This window comes from Amblyomma americanum, chromosome 4, assembly GCF_052857255.1.
Source record: "Amblyomma americanum isolate KBUSLIRL-KWMA chromosome 4, ASM5285725v1, whole genome shotgun sequence".
Classification (NCBI taxonomy): Eukaryota; Metazoa; Arthropoda; class Arachnida; order Ixodida; family Ixodidae; genus Amblyomma; species Amblyomma americanum.
The window spans coordinates 189232756-189254986 of record NC_135500.1 but is presented as its reverse complement, the minus strand read 5'-3'; the positions used below and the strand labels follow the sequence as shown (position 1 = coordinate 189254986).

The 22231-nt window shown below is 50.4% G+C and overlaps 2 protein-coding genes across 3 annotated transcripts in view; one reads left to right on the top strand and one right to left on the bottom strand.

Moving 5' to 3' along the window:
- Nucleotides 1-10816, bottom strand: part of LOC144128865 (uncharacterized) — a 148431-nt gene extending 137615 nt beyond the window's left edge. Inside the window, exon 1 of one of the 2 annotated variants that reach the window (XM_077662638.1) lies at nt 10678-10816. The gene's annotated coding sequence lies outside the window, so the exon portion shown is untranslated. The remainder of the gene's footprint in view (nt 1-10677) is intronic. The other variant, XM_077662639.1, reaches the window with a different exon arrangement.
- Nucleotides 1-22231, top strand: part of LOC144128863 (E3 ubiquitin ligase Rnf121) — a 283986-nt gene that overhangs the window by 40524 nt on the left and 221231 nt on the right. The window lies entirely within an intron of this gene.

Genomic DNA, 22231 nt, shown 5'->3' with positions numbered 1-22231 from the left:
AACGGCGCTTTATCTATAGACCGCGTCGCCCAGTCAACTCTCTCGCAAGCCTTCGAGTGAGCACTCGAGTCCCGTGCAGCCTTAACTATGACGAGAACGGCAAGCTGAATTCTTGCCCGAAGTAGTGTTCCATTGCATCTAAACCGGAACTTCTTCGCCCTCTCCTTCATTAAAAGGGGGGAACTCAAACTTGGTTGCGTGGAACCCCGCGGTTCCTTGGAGTGCTTTTGGTGGCTCCCCGAGCACCTAAATTCATGCGTGCATCAACAGATAGTAGATAAAATCCAAAGAGGTGGACTCCCCGTTCTACTGCTGTACCACGGGTAGCACACCTCTGCAGTCGGGTACAACTCAAGAACGAAGCTAACGATGCCCCTCAAAGGAGACCATCCATCCAATGGCGTCGACCGATTTTCATGACGCCGCGGAAGTTATTCCGTATTGGACTGTCATCCCGTGCGATTTCACTCCAGCAAGTCCAAGACGATCGATCAAAAAATTATAGAGGGGAGGGGGATTCAGTCGGCCCCATTGGCTGGAGCGGTTCCTTTGAGGAGCATTTGCCGCTTCGGTCTTGAGTTGTATACGACTACGCACCCCCCCCCCCCCCCTTCCAATATTTTTCTTTACCCACTCTATTCTGAGACTAATCCCTCTGTAATTTTTTATATCAGACTGTTTCACTGTACAGCCAGTCATTTTAAATTCAATTTGGCGATTTATTGATGTGTCTGCACGCTCCTATTAGCATGCATGTAGGGCAAACGCATACCCGCGTAATGCATCCGGTATGGGACGGAAGCCGAGTCTTGCGGGGCTGCTCGGAACCTTTTTTAAAGTCGCAGTGGTCCACAAAGGCTGATATATAAGGTGCCACTCTGCCTCGGGGTAAACGCCTCGTTTGTACGAATCCTCGTTATAATGTAAGTAGCACGCGGCAGAGGCAAGTGCTTCGTTGAAACAATTATTTTGCGACTTCATTTGCTGCATGCAAAGCAGCTTTCTAAAGTAATTGGGATAACGCGTTACGCCCGCTGAAGCACACACTAGAGAACAGGTTTATTCAAGAGCGCAAATCAAGCTATCAGTAAAACTTGCGTCCGGTTGACCAAGTCGAAGTAACAGCGCAAAAAACACAGACGGGACACATAGAACAAGAACACACAACGAGCGCTCGTTGTGTGTCCTTGTTCTGTGTCCCATCTGTGTTTTTTGCGCTGTTACTTCACCATCACCAACGAGCCCAAGCTGCTGTTCTGCTTGACCAAGGTCAGCTAGACTTTCCAATTGCGTTGACCGCAGTCAAAAGGGGGCAGAGGAAAGGGGATAAGGGAAGCAAAGAGGACGGGAGAAAGGGCAGTGATCCATATTTGCTCCAGGAACGACCCAGTCGGGACAACAGGGGTCAGAGCGGAGTTCCAAAGCACACAGCGTGCACGACACCTCTTCAAGCCGAACGTCCGAAGCAGCAAGGCGAACAACGTAAAGAAGGCAGCTCTGAAAAGAGACACCAACGTGAAGAAGGAAAATGCACGACAACGACAGTTCTAATTAAATTATTTCACTACTGCAAACGAGCGACTTCCGTCAACACGCGTCAGCGCCGCGCCGGACTTGAGAATTTGCCTCATCGCACTGGCAAGCGCGGTGTTTCTTAAAAAAAAAAAGAAAGACATGGATAAGGCGTGTGCGATATGTCGAAGGATAAACACATACCCGCGTAGTGCATCCGCATGTGACGCCTAAAGTCGTGTGTATTTAGCGGAACGCAGATCTGGACATCTGCAGGCGCTGATAACCCTTTTCACGCACGACTGTCTACGCTGAATGCATCACGCCTCTCCGCCTCTCTATTCTTGTTTTTTTTTTTTTTGCTGATGCTGCTCGTCTTTGTTGTTTTCGAGGGTTTAAAACAGAAGCCCATTCGGGGCGGAGGCAGCGGCGCGTGGCGGCCACTTCCGCTGGGCCTTCTTCGGCTGCGTGGTCCGCCAATCAGGGACGCCGGCGCGAGAAGCACGCAGCCAGGCAGAACCATGGCAGCTTCGTCACAGACGGCGGCAGCTGCAATGACAGCGACATGAAGGGTGACGTCACGGGTCGGCTCATCGTCCGGCTTGCTCTCCGCAGCTGTCGTGACGCCACCTTCACAAGGCCCGACGGCCTTTCGCTAGCGTCGAAATGAATGGCGCGATGACTAACGTAACAAAAAGCAATAAAAGGACAAGTAATACTTGCTAAAATCTTTCAGTGCACAACTTTCCTTTTATATGCTTACACTGTTTTTCTTTTTTTTTTCCGAATCTGTGCAGCGGGGACGGAGGAGGCAGGAGGCATGCAATGTGGAAAAGCCACCGCTTCCTCTCTGCCTGACAGTTCTGCAATACGGACAGCTGGATAAGCGCTGGCTTGACGAAAAAAAAGAAAAGTCTTTTCCCACAAAAGGTAAAGGGGAAAGAATGCGGCAAACAGAACGCGCCTATTTTCGAAAACGTGTTCTGCAGTGCGCGGACAAAGAGATCGTTCAGTACCCGCCGCGGCGACTCAGTAGTTAGGGCGCCCGGTGTTGCGACGCATGCCTATCGAAGCTCGGCCGAGGTTACTATTGGGTAGTCGTCGGCGGGCTGCAGGCGTCCGGTAGACCATGGCGACCGAGCAAGGACGAGACGATTTCTAGTGCGAAACTTGCACTGTTTATTCCAAGGTTGGTGAAAGATGAAGAGAAGAGAACGAATATCCAAAAGTACATTTAGGAGCCCCTTAAATAGGCTGTCTACAATCGTCGGAGGGATCTTGCTTCCGTCGACGTCACGTGACCGCCACAGAGTCTGATTGGCGGAAAGAAGTCACGCCTCATTTCGACGATACATGGTCAGAGAAGGTCGGGTGAAATTCCTTTCTGCATGTGGTGTCAGATGCCAACCCTAGCAGGAGAAGTCATGCCTCGTTTCGACGAAGCATGGAGAGAGACGGTGGGGTGAAATTCCTTTCTGCATGTGGTGTCAGATGCCAACCGTAACACCGGCTACTGAGTCGGAGTAGCCGGGTTCGAACCCGACCGCGGCGGCTGCGTTTTTATGGAGGCAAAACGCTAAGGCGCCCGCGTGCTGTGCGATGTCAGTGCACGTTCAAGATTCCCAGGTGGTCGAAATTATTCCGGAGCCCTCCACTACGGCCCCTCTTTCGGCCTTTCTTCTTTCACTCCCACCTTCCCTCTCGTCACGGCTGAAGTGTCCATCGAGAAGTGAAGCAGTTACTGCGCCTTTCATTTCCTGATAAGCAATCAATCATCATTCAGTGAGTCAATGCATTTCGAGGCGGTCAACAACGTTGCTGCCCTTGGCTTTGCGTTAACGCAGAGAATATCCGGCGCCAGAAATGAGCCGGATGAGACAGCGCTGTCACGTGGTTGTGTCAACGCCGCGGACAGCCGACGACCAGACTATAACGCGGCACTGAGACGAACTCTGAATTGGGCCGACTTCAGAAATGCATGCCCTCCGATAGCGCCTCCTCCTCCTCCTTCCAACATGGCCCCGGATAGTTTGGATTGTCTGTCCTCGTATCTACGCTCTAAACACGAATACGCCTGTATGGGAGAAGAAAGGGAGTAAGTCGTCCACTAGCACATTCCCTCTTATAAAAGGGTGTGCGCAAGAGGACAGCTAACACCATTTTTACTTCTAGCCGCCGCGGTGGCTGAGTGGTTATGGCGCTCGGCTGCTGGCCCGAAAGACGCGGGTTCGATCCTGGCCGCGGCGGTCGAATTTCGATGGAGGCGAAATTCTAGAGGCCCGTGTGCTGTGCGCTGTCAGTGCACGTTAATGAACCCCAGGTGGTCGAAACCTCCGGAGCCCTTCACTACGGCGTCTCTCATAGCCTGAATCGCTTTGAAACGTTAAACCCCCATAAACCAAACCAAACCAAACCATTTTTACTTCTTTCGGTTTATAGTTGGATACGTGGATGTGCTATACAGTGTGTGTGCTGTATAGTATGAATATAGTAAACTACAACGCACCCCACAAAGTCACAGGTGATATTTATTGCCACCCAGGTGAGCACTACAATGGGGGGCGCAAAAGCTTTGCGACTAAACTCTGGCGTGCAAGACCAAGAATGCATTACTGCATTTAAAAAAATTAAAAACAAAGAACCGAAAACAAAAATTCAAAGGTCACCCATTGCGTCTTTTAATTTTGTTCCGCCTCCGCTGCTCCTCGTGTGCGGGGGCTTCTGGAGGTAGGAGGTTCGTAGGTGGGAGATGTATTTTTACCGGTGGGTGCCCCCATCGGAGGGCACTTGAAAGGCGCCCCGCCTCGACTCGCTAGGGTCGCTGGAAGCTCTCTCTGTAAGCGGCTTTGGCTCTTATCGACACACTTAGAGAAAGGCGCTACAAAGATCGACGACCCGATTGAATAGGAGAGGCAAGGGCTTGCGGTCCCATTTGTAGCGCTTATCCGTCGTTTTACGACTGCGAACCAACTCTCGGCAAACAACACGATCTCGTACCACTTGGAAAATTTAGAGATTTTACCCACGAGAACCGAAAGACAACAAACAGACAACTGCTACAGTCGGTAGCGCAAGACAGGGCAGCGTACCCCTACGTTTCGCGCTCCGACGATCAAGCGGAAGCAGGAAAAAAAAAAAAGAGTCCGGGAGAAAAGCCGAACACTGTTCCTCTCCACAAATTCGGGAGTGAGCGGCGCTGACCCCTCGCCGCGCCCGTCAGAAACACACAAAAGGAGACAAGTAATGTGAATGAATCACAGGAGGTGCGCGCCACACGCTGCAAAACAGCCAGAGGCCGACAGCGGCACATCTCTCTTTAATCCCGAAAACGGGATAAACGAGTTCGGCCCTGACCGCGACCGGGTGCGAAGTACCGTCCGATCAGGGGACCACGAATGAAACACCCAGATCAACAACAACAACAGAGCCGAAGCCGCGGCAGCACCGACTTCTTCAAACCGCAGCACGGTCCATATCGTTCGCCGCCGGCAACCGGACTATCACCCTCCCCGCGCAAGCGCCTCTTCCCGAGTAGCCAGCCGCCTCCCTTGCCCGCAGCAGACGCAAACAAGCAGGCGAGCCAACGTCGGCCACGAGCAAACCGAGACACGCAGGCACCGGCGAAGAGCATCCGGTCAGCTGCTGCGGCTTGCCCGTGCAAACCGGCCCGGTCAGCTGGGCCGCCCGAGGGGTAGCTGGAGACCCGGGGCCACCGTCGCCTGTTTTGTCCCTGCTGACGCTAATTCCACAATTGAAAGACGCGGTGCAAGTCTCCACTCTTACGTCAGCTGGTGCAGTGATTTGGAAAAGGCAAATCAGGAAGGAATTTACCTTATGATAATTCAAGAGGCACCGCCCCACTCTTTGAAGCTAGACCAATACCCTTACACCAGTTCGCTGTGATGGAAAGGGGGAAAAAATACGCCACCAAACGACGACGACAATGCGGAGTAATTGTCCTGGCCACACAAAGACAAATATCAGCCCATCTTTCAGTGCAGAGTCTACCTAGAATGCTGTGCTTGCCCATGTGGTACGTACGCTCATTACATTTCAAGGCTTCCTATTGGGGCACTGCGTGTTGTGATCAGCAGTCACCGATGAGTTCCGGAATACTCTTCGTGCGTTCCACGCGTTTTGTGTTAATGTTCATCATCATCATCAGCCCGACTACACCCACTGCAGGGCAAAGGCCTCTCCCATGCCTTTCCAATTAACCCTGTACTTTGCCGCTACGCCCACCCTATGCCTGCGAACTTCTTAATTTCATCTGCCCACCTAACTTCCTGCCGCCTCCTGCTACGCTTGCCTTCTGTTGGAATCCACTCCGTTACCCTTAAGGACCGGCGGTTATCTTGTCTTCGCATTACATGCCCTGCCCAAGCGCATTTCTTCCTCTTGATTTCGACTAGGATGTCTAACACGCGTTTGTTCCTTCAACCACTCTGCCCGCTTCCGGTCTCTGAACGTTACACCTATCAATTTTCTTTCCATGACTCGTTGCGTTGTCCTTAACTTAAGCTGAACCCTTTTCGTTAGCCTCCACTTTCCTGCCCCGTAGGTGAGTACCGGTAAGATACAGTTGTTGCACACTTTCTCTTGAGGGATATTGGTCTATTCGAAGAAATAAAAATAAGGACCCGACACGCACAAACAACAAGATTAGAGAATAAATGCTGCAAATATTATACTCCAATTCCACTCTACACTGCTTCTTGTCGCCACTCTTCGCTGGAATCAGTAACTTCCACCATTGCTGTCGCTGGATTGGCCACTCGAAGAGGAACGGTAAGAACGAAAAGTAATGGGAGAAAAAAAAAACAGTTGCACTATACCGACCGTGCAGTGCATACGTCGCCACTCATTAGAACAAGGAAGCTGACCGTTTCCTCGAACACAACACAGAACACAACACAAAGCAGGTTACGAATTTAAAACAGCCACAACGACATTTCACGTAAGTACAGTTTCCGCACATTTCTTCGGAGGCTCCACTTGGCTGAGGCCGCGGATTTCACATCCTGCTTGATGCGCAGTAGAAATTACAAAGGGTCACAACAGTTCTTTGCTTCTCTCCTATTAAGAGCGAAATTAAGAGCGAGTAATGTAAAAAAAAAAAAGGGGGGGGGGGGAGGGGTAAGAAACGAAAGACAGAGTGAGAGGCGAGGAAACTCTGGCGTTCCGAGTGAAGAGGAGGAACAGAAGGAAAATTAACATTCCCAGGACATACTAATAAAGTGACCGCCCCTTTACTGCAGCTAAAGAATGAGGGAGTCACATTAGCCGGACAGATCCATGTCGAGTACCGATGTTTCCTCAACGAACCAGACAGGTTGCATGGCGTTGTACTTGTCCTGCGGGCTACACTGAGACCAGTGACTACTGGAAGCTAAAATTTTCGGCTATGCGTGTCTCCAAACCCTCTGAATTAAAGCATAGAGAGTTGTGCCTCTCAGGCGCCGCAAAATGTCGAATCCTGCCTCCGTGATAGTCGCTTTCGCCATGAACAGTGACGTGGCCTGGTGATAATAACAATGAACTTTATTCGAGGAGACTTATACCGCCATTTGCAGCACCTTACAGAAATTTAACGAGTAGGTCAACACACGCCGAGTAAAACTCTGCTTTAAACACGACTAACACTGTCCGTTCTGATCCATGACATTTATGCAGCTTGTGAGGAGTCAAACGAACATTTGTCTCATTACATAATAAACATAAAAACCTGCCACCCGTTCGCTTGAAGCGCCAGAGCCGCTGACATACCGTAAGCAAACAAACGAATAAACCACATTTTCATTTTTAATCTCGGTTCGTCCTTGAAATGAGTTATTACGGCCTTCGCACAGCAAGCTGCACAGGTCAGGCACGCAAACCGCTCCGTTCACAAGGTTATGTTCCATCACGCCACTACGCGCTCTTATTCTACTTTACTTTTTTTCTTTACGCAACGCGTCCGCCTCCTACACTACGCGCATTCAAGGCGCGTTTCAATGCCGCTCGTTCACACAAACGATCCCCGCGCGCGCAACCGGCCTCCGACGAGGGTCGGTCGTTCGCCGCCCTGAATGGCGTGCTAGGGAGGACGCTAATACGCCGCCGACTTGTCGAACCACGCTCGACACGACATCATCAATGGAATACGTATCAAGGTAGCGCGGCGAAGGCGCCATATACGTAGCAGGTTCGTAAAAGACTGCCGCGGCAGGGTCCCCAGCGAAGTGGCACGTTCGAAACGTTGTTCTTGCTTCTCTCATTTATTCTTTCTTTTCCCCCAAAGATTGCAAGAATCGTAGCAACAGCAAGCCGGCGAGCAGGGAGCTGTAAAGGAGGCGGCGGTTGCAAAACTCCGAGGAAGAAGCCACAATTCGCTCGTTTCGAGCTGCAGCGGCGGGTACGGGGAAAGCGACACGTTGTTATCAACGACGGAGCAATAAAGAAAAGAACGAAGAGAAAAGAAAAGAGAGCGAGCGCGCAGCCGCGTCAATGACAGGCACCAGTTGAATCGCAGCTGTGCGCGCGCGCGGTTTCGTGACGAAACGCGTACAGAGGTAGAGAGAACAGACGAGTAGGATCTCTCCAGCTTGGCGAAGAACTCGCGGAGGCCTCGTCCCCCCCCCCCCCCCCCCCCCCCCCGCCCCAATCGCCTCCTCCTATTCCACCATCGTACCAACGGCAGCCGAAGAGTGTTTCAAAAAATCAGTCCCGTCGTAAAAACGGGAGGAAAAGAATAGGAAAAAAAAAGACGGCGCAGAGAAAAAAAGAAATGCCTGTTGAATTTCCTCTTGACAGGCTCGCACTGAGAAGCCATCGCCCTGTTCGAAACCGCTGGCGGCGACGTCTCGAGGGCTTCGCGTCTCTCCGATCCAGCTCGAAGGAGCGAGCCTAGTCGTCGCTTTTTACCGAAGCGACGACGTGTCCGTGACCCCCACCAAGACGAGTTCAAGCAGTTGGCGATGCCGCGCGGCAACCGGCGCTAAAGTGCCTCAAACAAGGTTATAGACTCTCAAGGGACGCGCTTGAGAGCTGCTCTATGCTAATAAGCCGCGCGTGGCATCCAGCTGAAGCGAAATGTTAAAAGACGCCCGAAACACGTCGAGCGCACGGGCCGGGACTTAAAAGACTCTGTGGGTATAAGAACGCGCAAACGCAAGCGCGCTTCGGATAATGAAGCGCGCAAACAACAGCAGGATCAAGCCGAGCGCGTGAGAGAAAGATGGTAAAGGGTGTAAGAGCAGAGCAAATAAGGACGACCTAAACAAGAAGAAACACAAAAGACCCTATCTTCCGTGGTGTCTTCTATGCAACGTCCAGTTGCGACCGCCCTCATCTGCGCTGTTTTCAAAGCATTTCGAAATCGTGACAACACGCACGGATGCGAACGAACTACTCAAGTGCCATGCGAATACGTGCTGCAAAGATTAGCTGGATGAAACTGAGACGAGCCGCAGACTGGAACAAATGAGCTACAATATGAAAACAGAACTGGCAAAATAAACAATCGCGGCGCAGCAAGGGAGATAACGAAATTATCTACCGCCGCGCGAAGATAACATGTAGGCGTTCGCTGCCTCAAGGCTCGAGCTGCCCGAGAAAGTGGGACGTGCCATTCATGACGACAAATCCACGGGAATCACCCGCACATCATAGCAAGAGTAAATAGGGGATGATCGATCTAATTGCGTGAACGGTCGCCGATGCCGTACCGCCGCCTGTCTGGAGGACATTTATGGCAAAATGGTAATTACCTTCGAGATTGCGCGGGCTATCAGCACAACGCGGCTAATTTTCACGCTGTTGTTACATCGCGATGTGGGGCCTGGCACAAAATCTAATTCTAGAACTGGCAATGCCGCCGCCAGTAAGGAGAAAGAAAAATAACCGACCTACAGCAAGGTAAAGTTAAAGGGCGTGGGTATAGCGGCTACGCAGGAAATAAAAGAAATAGGCAAATTTCTAATCCCCCGGCAACGCGGGTGCCGCTATCGACGGCAGTAATTGCGCACGCTAACGGTCTCGGGAAGTCGCGACCAAAGAAACACCGTCTACCGCAAAAAAATCCCGTCAGAGACCGGATGCTGCGGCACTGCTAGAAGTCGCCTCCGGCCATGTAATGCTGACGCGCTTCTAAAAGCCCGAATGCCAGCACGCGACATTCTGCCTTGAACAAAGGTCGCACGAGAGCCGTGCACGCATCGCGATGTCTCGCTCCTCGCTGACATCCGGCATGGCAATTTGCAAGCGATGGGAAAGACCGCGCGCGGCCGTTACAATAATCGCCGAATCGATTGCACTTCGCTCGGAACGGAAGTATCAAGAATCGCTACTCACAATCCTGAGAAAACAAATTCGGTTACGCATGGCGAGTGAAAAGTTTTCGACATACAGGTGCACATTCCGTACTTGGAATGTAAATGTTATGAAGATCTAGTGTACGCTAGTTAGTGTCGGTTTGTAATAAGCGCATTTCACTGGGAATTTGCGAGAATCAGAGAACAATGATTTCTAAATTGCTGAAATCTGATTAAAAAAGGCCACTTGCAGATGGTGCCAACTTGCTGCAACACATCAGAGTGGTAGCATGCACGTCGCGCAAGACACGTTAGTACCACCAAAGTGTACAATCAACGCCCACCGAAGAACACAAGCGAAGACTGACGTTTGAGTTACTGAACACACATGCTCGAGTTAGACTGGAAATTCTGTCAACGTACGCCTCCTCGTTTTCTTGCTACTGATCTGTTTTTATCACACGCCCGGGTTGCAACCATGTATCGTTGACCTTTCCATGAATGTCATCTCGGCGCGGGAAACTGTGACGACACAAATTCCTTTTTTCAAGCAGCTGGTGTCGAAGCTAAAACAGGCTGCGCACGCGAAGGCGACCTGAGCAAACACACGATCCGTGGAGGCATTATCTCCACATGCCAGGAACCACTCCGCCCACGCAGCCGCTGGAAGAGCATCCCGCGCTTTTTATCCTTTACTATGCGAGGGGGCGAGACATGTTTTCGAACCGCGCCTACGGCCACGTGCGCCTACAACATGCAAATCGCGCGCGCGAAGCCGGCTGAGGTGGCTGCCTTTTAAAGTGATGCAACAGGTGAGCACGGCATGTATAGTATGCGAACACGCCACTAAGATCGCGTCGAACCACACACTTACCGTGTGACGTTGATGGGGATGTCGACGAGATGTGTATCCGCATGAAGCTGAATCAACACCGCCGTCACAACCACCGCCCGCTTCTAAAAAGCCAGGGCCAATTCTGAGGAGGAAGAAGCCAAGCTTCAAACACAACACTCGGCGTTTGCAGCCGCTCCCTTCACTTGGGAGAGGCACGCAAGGCGACGCGCCACGATCCGTCGACGCCCGACTCGCAAGCTCTCCACCAGCAGCTTCGAGCGGTTTGTTGGCCCGGAACTCGGATGACAACGCGCAACACCGACCGCAAAGCACCACCGACAAACACAAACCGACGTACTCCGTCCGACAACCGCTCGCCACGGCGGCGTCAGCGAAAGTGTTGCAGGTGGCGCCCCAAGCGGGGCGAGAGTGAAGCAAAAAAGTACACAGCCCACACTTCCGGTCGAGCCGACTGCAGCGGCTCGGGGGAGCGCGGGTAAAGTTGCAGCGGCGGCCGCTGCTGCGCATCTTGGGCGGCCGGGGAAGGTCGGTCCTCTTCTGCGGCGGTAATTTGTTGTTGGGCAACGCTTTTTTAAAGAAGAGGCCCGGTTCATTAAATCGGACGTGGGACCCTTTGGCGACGACGCCCCGCGATAGCTGCATTGGACGTTTTATAAAGAACGCAATGGACGGAGACGCTAGAGATAAAGCAGCTAGAAAGAAGACTCGCATCGAAACGGGAGCAAACGTCTCGTCCGCTCGCAGTTTTGTTTGGTTTGCCGAGAAACCTTGAATGAGCCTGTAAACGTCGCTGGCTCCTTGGGTTCACCGGGTCGCGCTGTCGCACCCTACCCTTCCAGCGTTGCGGCCATAACCTAGGGGCGGGGCTGAGCCGCGTCTCTTTAATCGCCAGTCGTTTAACAAACTAGAATTAATGAACGGGTGTGTGCGCAGGAGAATAATTTATTAATGAGAGCAGTCCCATTCATTAAGACAGACAAATCGCTGTACGTACATTAATTTAATTTGCTTTTATAAGCGCTGTACAATCTAACAGCGCTGACGTACGTTGAGCGGGTGTAGTCGGCTGGATCATTTGCAATGAGTTCAGAGCCGAGGTCACTGCGTGCCGTTGCGTGGTAAGAACACAGCCAATAGTTAGCGATGATATCTAGATGCCAGCGATATTGCTTACCAATGATGCACAGGCCAATCATATTTACTTATTTGTTGACACAATGCTTAATAACCAATCCCATTGTTGCATACCGAAACCCGGCTTGCTAAACCAGAAATGCCTGATCGTTCAGATTAAAGTGACGTCGGGACAAGTACCCTTCAGTAGCGATGCAAACTCATAACTCGACGGACACGCACTTGTCGCTGCGTGTATGAGGGTCATTCAGATGAAAAGCGCACATTTTTCATAAAAATTCGAGATTTTGCACACTGTTCTGTATGTTGGAAGCATTGTTGGTAGCAGGGTATAAGGAATGGCGAGTAGACAGGAGAACAGTGCAAACGTATTCATAGCAGCTGAGTAAAGATGGCCGCCCCATTTGAGACTTGCACTAAAAAGAAGAACGTGCTACTACTAGATGTTTGACAAGTGAAGGTGTGAAACCTATTTAATTTCATCGTAGAATGAAAGCTAAGTACGATGATGCGCGTTTGGCACAGCACAAGAGAACTACTGCAGTGGAAAATTCACAAATGGTGGGGAAATTTGTGAAAGACGCTTCTGGCCTGGTCAGGCACATCAAGCTGTGTCCCCGGAGAGTACCGCAAGTGTCGAAACATTTACAAGGGAAATCCTCCGAGTGACTGTCGATGAAATAGCCACACCTAGGTTCGGAAACCATAGTTCAGTAAATCACATTATTCGTGATGTACGCCAGTTTCAGGAATTGTCGACAATATAGGCGTTAACTTCTTGCCCTCCTTCTGATGGGATGGCCGATTTGGACTGGCCGGTTGCTCGTCGCGAGCGGTGGATGGTGATGGCACGCTGGCCGGTGATCGATACACGACGGTTAGCAGTACGGAGGGATTTGCGGTCTTCGTCCGCTCGTCTGGCGACACGTTGCCGGTTGGGGCAGCAATTCCAACTTCTTGGCAAACAAACTGATTTATTCAAGACAGGATCCACATAAAAAGGCAGATGAGCAAAAGGCAGTTTAAAAAGGGCTGTTTAAAACAGGCTGTTAAAAACGGCCGAGCTTGAGACTCGACGCGCTCGTCCAAAGTCATTGTTTCCTGCGGGTTTTAACCCCTTCGATAATTGGGCGGAGCTTTAATAAACCAGCTCTCGCCCAATTTGAACCAATAGCAATGCAATGGCACCGTATGTACAAGTGGGCGGAGCCCAGGGCTCACCGGTCCGAGCTCAGTGGACCCCGCACCTCCTGGAACATGCAGGGCGCGTGACTCCGCTAAGCAGCTCGCTGGATGTGCATTCCATCGATTGCCACGCATCGGATTCGCCGTCTCCGCTGACAGCAAAGGAATGTTTTCAGCGGGACAAGGTCGTCGGCCCCCTGCTGGTCAGCAGGGGATGACTCTGCGCCAGAGCCGAAAGGATTAGTGCTGGTAGGCACCCTACGCGCGGGCGTGCGCCTCTCAGTGAAATCCTCTATTTCCCATGGGGATGACCGCTCCCGGGAACAGGTGCTGGGGGACCCATCGGCGCCATGTGCTTCTAAGTTAACAATGGGTATACCACGGCAGCTAACAGCAGAACTGAAATGGCGACGTGTTGACGTTTGTGGAAGACTTGTGCAGCGCTTTGAACGGGTAGGTGATGATTTCCCTGCTAGGTCCGTTACCGACGACGAAATATAGGTACAATGCCAAACCCTGGAAGCAAACAGAGCGGTCATGGAATGACGTCGTTCATTATCCCCCGAAAGCAAAAGAGTTTGGACACAACCATCTGCAGGGAAGGTTATGATTTCTTTCTTCTGATGACCGAAAGTCATCAGTTTGGAGCACTATACACGCCTAGTGGGAACACAGTCACCGGTACCTCTTATTCAGAGCTGCTGGAGAGACAACTTATAGAACTACAACGAAAAAGAGACGTGGACCGCTGCCTACGGGTGGCATTTTGCAGCATGACAATGATCGGCGTCATACTGTACCCGTGAGGCAGTTGCCACCATCGATTACCTGCATTTTGAGTGTCTCTCACATTCCCTTGCTCAGCATGAAAAGAGTTCCGATCGAATGAAGCGATGCACCGAGCTGTGTATGATTCGTTGCGAAGCCAACCGAAACAATTTTTTTGCCCACAGACATTCAGCCGATTTATAAACGTAGGAGAGCTTGTAATGAGCGCGGCGTAGATGATGCAGAAAAATTGTAGCACATCTGTGTTCCAATAAGGAATGAAACTATTTTTAAAAGCGCTTTTACGGTTCGACTGACCCTGGAACATACCCGGCAGTCCTCAACAAAACATCAGCGACAATTTACCATCACGAACGCTTAAAAAGTGAAATAAGTAGTAGTCGTTAAGTAGAAGCTTTAGGTGTGGTCTTATATTAGGGCTGCCAAAATCACTAAAAGCTTGGTGGCGACCCACTAAAAAAAAAATGGCCGTTACTTTGTGGCCTCCGAAGGAGCCGTAGGTCGCTCGGTAGTCCCGTATCTCGGAGGCCGTGGTGATGTGGCCGCGGGCATCCCTTTCAACTGCGAGAGAGTGTGCACTGCTCGGTATTCAGCGGAAAGCAAACTCAAGCAAGTAATTGTGCTCAGTTCCTGCAGAGTTGTGCATAATTTCGAGTACGCAAGAGCTTTACGGATACACAGTAAGCTGAGCATTTGGTAGAACACAAAGCTTTTTCAGTTAGCTTAGACGAGCCAATTGCAGTTAGGTATCGCAACGGGTCTGATTTCTGCACATTTATGTTCCTCCAATGTTTATGATTCCAGTGGTTCTGACAATCTCATTATTTATGGTGTCCCGCCGTCCCGCTGCACTCCTCACGGTCTGATTGGGTGATGCAAGTAACCTGAGTGAGCACACAGAGAAGTCCTACGTTCAGACAACCACTTGTTTGTGAATTGACTTTCAAGCATGCCATTTAACAAAGCAGGCAGAAACAAATATATCTTTCGACACTCTTGTTAGACTTGCGAGGCGTATTAGAGGGCCAGTGCATTGGATGCCAGCATATCTGAAAACGAAGACGACATATTTCGTGCAGAAATTAAGTTTGGAGGAAAACAAGGTAGGAGTTAAGAAGTTACGAGGAACACACACATACAGAAAAAACGTTACGCTGTAAACAGAAGAGAGCGGTGTGTTTGTAAATATTTTTCAGAACAATCGTCAACTGTTTTGTTTGAGGCTATGGTTACGTTTTCGGGCCTATCCGCGATGCCGTTGGGAACTCACTGATTTCAAACAAACGCTTAATCAATGAGCTTATCAAGTTTTTTTATTATTGTTATTAAAATTCTTTGCTCTCCACTTCTCGCGTAAAACTCTCTTTTCGTTTACTGCTCTCTCTTCCTTTATAGCGAAGCAAAGAAAGATGCGGTGCACAGTGTATTCACACTCTTATCTCCACTTGAATGTTTCCCATTAGACTTACCGCAGTCTTAAACACATTTTCGGCAGGCAGGCTGTCCCAGACTGCAGTTCTGGTGTATACAAAAGGCATCCGCCAGAATAGGCGTCTACTCAGTATCACCGAAATTCACGCAGGTTGTCAGTATAATAATAATAATAATAATAATAATAATAATAATAATAATAATAATAATAATAATAATAATAATAATAATAATAATAATAATAATAATAATAATAATAATAATAATTGGTTTTTCGGGGGGGAAGGTAATGGCACAGTATCTCTCTAATATATCTTTGGACACCTGAACCGCGCCGTAAGGGAAGGGATAAAGGAGGGAGTGAAAGAAGAAAGGAAGAAAGAGGTGCCGTTGTAGAGGGCTCCGGGATAATTTCGACCACCTGGGGATCTTTAACGTGCACTGACATCGCACAGCACACGGGCGCCTTACCGTTTTGCCTCCATAAAAACGCAGCCGCCGCGGTCGGGTTCGAACCCGGGTACTCCGTAATTGTTTTTTTTTTGGGGGGGGGGGGGAAGGAAATGGCGCAGTATCTGTCTCGTATATCTTTGGACACCTGAACCGCGCCGTAAGGGAAGGGATAAAGGAGGGAGTGAAAGAAGAAAGGAAGAATAGGTGCCGTAGTGGAGGGCTCCGGCATAATTTCGACCACCTGGGGATCTTTAACGTGCACTGACATCGCACAGCACACGGGCGCCTTAGCGTTTTTCCTCCATAAAAACGCAGCCGCCGCGGTCGGGTTCGTAAAATCTCCGATTCAGCACAGCTTCGAGCGCATTTTCTGTAGACAGCTTCGTTCCAACGTAAATTGGGGCCCGTACAAAACAGCTGCTCCAGCGCAAGCATCTGTACGCCGTATAACTGCATATATGCGTGCAGTGTATTCAGGTATATACTCAGGTTGGCATTCCCGACATTTGCATAAACGGCTGGATTTTTCTCCATAATCCGGCACATATTTTCTGTACACAGCCTCTTACCAGCGGTGCACTCAGTGCGTGCAAAGTGACTTCGCGTTCATGCAGTACCACTGCACATATATGCGTGTAACGCATGTGCCAAACTGCATACATACATGAAGTGACACGCACGAAGCAAAAGAGGGCGCGCCCGGCTCGCAGATTCTCAGCAACCTAAGCAACAACAACTGGAAGGTCAATGAACAAGACACGCGTAACCGCCGCCGACACACGCCGGCACTTAGGGCGCCCTGTCTTCATTTCACCGCGCCGGCATCGCCCACCGCACAGGGGGCAGCACTTGTAATCTGCTCCCAATCACTCGTAATTTTCGGTTGCTGCAGAACGCATCGCAACTGCGCCGACTGCGTGCAAGCACCTCCGCGTAAACTGGCTGCGACGCTAAGTGGCGCTGGGGGAATCGGCAACCAGCGGCAGAAACACACGCACGAAATCTGGCCGGCAGAGGGCGCAGTGGCGCGGCCACAAAGGGGCCCCGCTTCAGCAGCCCACCGTGCTATTTATAACGCGCCGACGTGACGTATAAATTAAACGGCGCAGAAGATGTGTCTATCTGAATGGCTCGACCCGAGTCCTCCGCTAAGTGCAACGAGCCATTTCGATAACTAAGTTATTCGTTTTGGACTAGTTGCGCCGCGTTTTTTTTTTTTATTCTGTTTCTTCTTTCTCGCTTCGGCTACTAAACACTGTTAGCGCGCGCCACTGCTGTTGTTGCTGCTGAAATCCGGCCGCGGCGCGCGTGTTGTACGTGCATCACCGTGCGGGGACATTGCGTATTCTTAAAAACTGCTCCATGCCCGGGGCTGCAGGTTCGGCGGGCTATATAGCGAGCAGCGCCAGTCGAGGCGACAGCCTATATACGATATGTGCTGAGTGCTAACTGCTGTCACCCCCCCCCCCCCCCCCCCCCCCCCCCCGGTTGGAGGAAAAAGGCGCTCTGTCTCTATCCTCACCTCTTTTGTCACTGCCGCTTTGCTTGTTTCTTTCTCAGGGGGGAGATTTTTCGCGGGCTGGAAAAGGTTGGCTAACCTGTTCCTCTTATCCGGTGACAAATGGCGCCATTTTAACAGGGGCACACCTTGGCGGTCTTTGGCAGCCGGATATGCGTTCGCGCGCGAGTGTGTGTAGTGTTGACGCCGTCGCCCAGCGCCCCGCGAATGCATGCAACAGGCGATTCAGCAGCAGCAGCAGCTTCTGCTGTTGTGTCTGTTGCTTCCGGCATTTTCTGCCGTGGGTTACCATGTCACCGAAGAGACCTTGTTCGCACGTGCGCACTTTAGGCCGGAGGTCAGGACGCCTGTTGACTGCGTCACGGCCCGTGACTTCGTGACCCGGCGTGTGAACAACGGCTAGTCGCACGGCCATACAACCAGAGTTATTTAATCCTACCGGTTACGAAACTTTCGATGAAAATTTGACTTCAACCAGCAGTCCGCTTTCTGGAGCTTAGCAGATGGTGGCGTCGCCTACAGACTCTACAACTTGTCGTCCACCACCATAAACGCGTATTGAGAAGCTCTAGGCAGTTTGTCTGCATTCAGCAGGTGGCGTGACAGTTAGCTAAACTCTATGCTTTGGCCCCAATCAGAGTGCCGGATTTCAGTACATGAGACGTGTGGGTAGTCTCGCATTGAGTATATGACCGGATAATGCGGGGTGTTACAATAGCGCATAAACAACGACTTGTACTATCGCACTCCGGAGCTCGCTTCGCGTACCTGTGTAACCACATACAGTTGTGCTCACCTTACCGAAAACACTAGCTTACATGTTATAGTACAAGTAGTGGCGATTTTCACGAAATCGACGCCACGCTGCGGCGGCGCCGAGAACCCGTCCAAGAAGGATCGACGCTCGCGGAACCATATCGTCCATTGCGTATGTGCTTCGCCGGCATATTCAGACGTTTCTGTCCGAGTTTTGTGTCAAAAATACAGTTCAGAAGCGTTGTTACATGAAAGTCTGTACGGTAACGTGATGGAAGATCCGCTAAGTGTCTGTGCGAGTTTTCTGGTTCCGGCAATAGAGGAAGAGCATGCATGGGAGCAGGAAGTTTCTATACTTTGCACAGTAGAACCCTGACAGCGCAGTTCTTATCAGCCACTGTGCTTATATTTCTAAAAAAAGATAATATGCATGCACTAGAAAGCGCTGTGTAAATACGCGACGCTATTTGCTAACAAACATCGCTTAGTACACATGACTATCTAATGGGCACATTTCAAGCACGAGCGATTTTGTGGAGCACTGTCCCTGTAGAAGCAGGTCTTATTACGGCTTTCGCGTATGGCGATATGCATAGTGCTTTGTTGCTCACTGAGAAGGGGCGGGAGATGTTATGATTTCTAATAATTGGTTTTTTGGGGAAAGGAAATGGCGCAGTATCTGTCTCATATATCGTTGGACACCTGAACCGCGCCGTAAGGGAAGGGATGAAGGAGGGAGTGAAAGAAGAAAGGAAGAAGAGGTGCCGTAGTGGAGGGCTCCGGAGTAATTTCGACCACCTGGGGATCTTTAACGTGCACTGACATCGCACAGCACACGGGCGCCTTGGCGTTTTTCCTCCATAAAAACGCAGCCGCCGCGGTCGGGTTCGAACCCGAGAACTCCGGATCAGTAGTCGAGCGCCCTAACCACTGAGCCACTGCGGCGGGGCTTATGATTTCGTTTTAACTCCATTTCATGCCGATTCGTTGTGCGCTGCACTATTGCGGTGCTCTTGCTGCCATGATGAATATAGGATGGAATCGAAAGGAAAGAATTGCGTCATAGCGGCCTTACACTAATTACATGCATTTCCCTGTTCAGGAAAAAACTGCGAACACAAGGCGCGGTTCATAGCTGCGAGTAAAATCACCTTATTGTTCTCGCTAGCTTCGTTTTATATAGAAGCAGCGTGATAATCGCTTGCTATATTGCTTATCTACAGCGCTAAATTAAAAAAAAGATCGAGTTTTGTCATTCGCCCGTTGTACAAGTCTTCACGTCGACGTCATTGATTTTAAATTCTCGCTATAGACTGCATGCATGCCTACACTCTAAACGGGAATACGCCTATATGGGAGTAAAAAAGGGAGTAGGCTGCCCCCCTAGCGAACTTCCTTTTATGATTGGGAGTGCGCTACAGGACAGCTTACTCCCTTTATTACTCCTTTCTGTTTGGAGTGGACCACTCCCCCTTCACGTCGGCCGTTTTCAAACGCCAGCCAGAGTTTTATTCCTTTTTTTTTCATATTTATTCTCTTACACCCTCGAGAAACTGAAGACTAGCTCGAACGAGACTACTACCATCAAAAATAAGCGCGAGTTTATCGTGGAATCCAAATCCAAACGCCCTTCTATATATGTCTTCTGCCCGCAAAAACTAGGAGTCCTCCGTTACGCTGCCATTTCAGACTACTTAAGCCGCAACCCCGCTAGACCACGAAAATCGCCGATATATTTGCTGCATAAGGCCTGTTCGTCTGATATTTGTTTGTATCAGTCAAAGAGAGATAAAAATGCAAAATTTGAAACAAGAATAGCACTAACTTCTTTGACGTGAGCAATTATTGCGGTTTGCAATTAGGAGAACGTCCCAGGCAAACCTTCTCAGTTTTACATGAGACCTAACGAATATCTAGCCGTAATATTTATTTTCTCCGCTAATAACTCACCGCCAGTACATGTATGACTGCGCTGTTAGAGCGGCTGTAAGCCCATGGTGAAAGCTGTCTATACAATGTATAGGACACGTGCTCTGCTTGTACTCATATTGTCGCAGTGTTCCACAGAAGCGTTAATGATGCGTGTTTTAAATGGCATACTCATACTCGTTATGGAGATAGCCCTGCGAATACAAGCTCGGATTCCAGCGTCAGGGAATCTATTTGAGTGTCAAATTTTCTACTTAATGCATTTCATATTAGAATAATTGCCTATTTGTTGTCCATGAGCAAGTAGGCTATTTTAGTTATGTTACTAGAATCTGTGCTAGGGCAGATCTTCTGCATAGAGGAGACAATCAAAAGAGCACACGGCCTCCTCAATTTCCCAACGTGTTTGCTGTATTTTCAGGGCGCACTCGGTTGCTGTAAAACGCTAACAGCAGGACGGTTGTCGCCGGTGCGTTTCAGTTTAAAATGAGCGCGATTGCACGTGCATAGTGCCTAAGCATGAAGGTAAACATTGGAACCCTGGACCTCAAGACCACATGAATTCGTGCATTATTCTTCTGTGAACAGCGCGAGATCGACGACTAACCAGAACGAGAAGAACAGTAAAAGGTTTGGTCACCAACGATGTTTATTTCGCACAGAGAAAAATAGACGCGTCCTTGTGGCGTTCGCCCAGGCGAAGCACTGCAGAGTTATTTTTGAATGGGACGGTTGCGAATGGGCCTTTCGCGCGGCTTTTGTGTTTACGCAAGGTCCTTCTGCTGTACTTGCCCTATGTTTACGCTACGGATAAACACACACACCTTTCTTCACCCGTTCTCCTTATATTTTTTCTTATGTTTACATGTATTCAATGTGATGCCTTTCGTAAAAAAAATGTGTCTTTCTGCTTCTTTTATTTCACGACGGTGTTCCCAACAATGTTCCCCAGACTGCACAGCCCGCCACCCCAATCACGCTAATTTGTAGCGCATCACCAACATCGTCCGGCACTGACGTAGTCTGCAGCCAAGGAAACGTCATTTTTCGCGCCCTTACGCAAAGTTTTATGCGCTACTCCGACGCACACAGAAGAGGAATGTTGGGAGAGGGGAAGTTTGGCTCAGTTTATATTTTGGTTTATGGGGGTTTGACGTCAAAAAGAGACTCAGGCTATGAGGGACGCCATAGTGAAGGGCTCCGGTTGATTTCGACCACCTGGGGTTCTTAAACGTACACTGACATCACATAGTACACGGTCCTCTAGAATTTCGCCTCCATCGAAAATCGGCCGCCGCGGCCCGGATCGAACCCGCGTCTTTCGGGTCAGCAGCCGGGCGCCATAACCACTGAGCCACCGCGGCGGCTGGCAGAGGGGAAGTGATGAGGTAGTGAAGCGGTGCCTGCGGTGCGAAAGCTCGGCAATCTCTTTAAAGGTCAACTTCTCAGTTTTCATACCGACAGCCACAATTTAGAGTGTTTAATTGTATACCTCACAAATGTTTCGTAGAAACCTAAACCAGCTACACAGTATCTTTTTTGGATTGTAGAGATTTCGTTTTCTTTGTACCGAGTTTAGGGGACTGGGTGCCCGCATTTGTGGGCATGCACTTAAGGTGTGTATACAAAGGGCAGGCCGGGGGGGGGGGGTGCAAGGGGGAGGAGGATGAAGAGAGATGTTGACGCGCGGAGTGCTATAGTCAGCGCCCTTAATTCGCGGCTCTGACGCCCACACCTTGCTCGGACATATTTTTGTATACTTGTTTTCACTGACCCCGCATCCGTATAGCACACTGCCCAAGGCAAGCGAGCTAGCGGCGCGGCCCACACTCTGAATTAAAACTCGGACCCACTTTTCAAGGCTCTCACTGTTCCCTCTCGCGGTCTAATTAATTAGGGCCAGTTACGCGCCCTAGCCGCCGTGGCATTGAGAGACGCGCACTTTAAGTGAGACGCGTACAGGGCGACGAGTATATGTGGGTCGCATAGGATGCCGCCTGCGGGATCGAGCCCGCATTCATGCATGCCCCGACGACCGTCGTGGCCCCGCAATGTCGCGCGCGGTCCCGTGGGTATACGCGCCACATTTGTGCGTTGCAAAGCAGCGCGTGTGTGCACGTGCTCAGAAAACAGAACGCGAGGCGGACGCGTTGGTGGCATTCGGCACTGACCTACATGAGGCCACGGCACGTATAGGCCCACCTGTATGCATCGACTGTGCTGGGAAACAATGCGGGCGCGGCGTTTTTCCACATGCCCGATGCAGCATAGAACTAGTGACGACGTCCACCGCAGGAGGCGGCTCATGGCAACGAGCAGGCAACCATCCATCACGACGACTTCTTTATGCAGCCTATAGATATAGACAGGTTATGG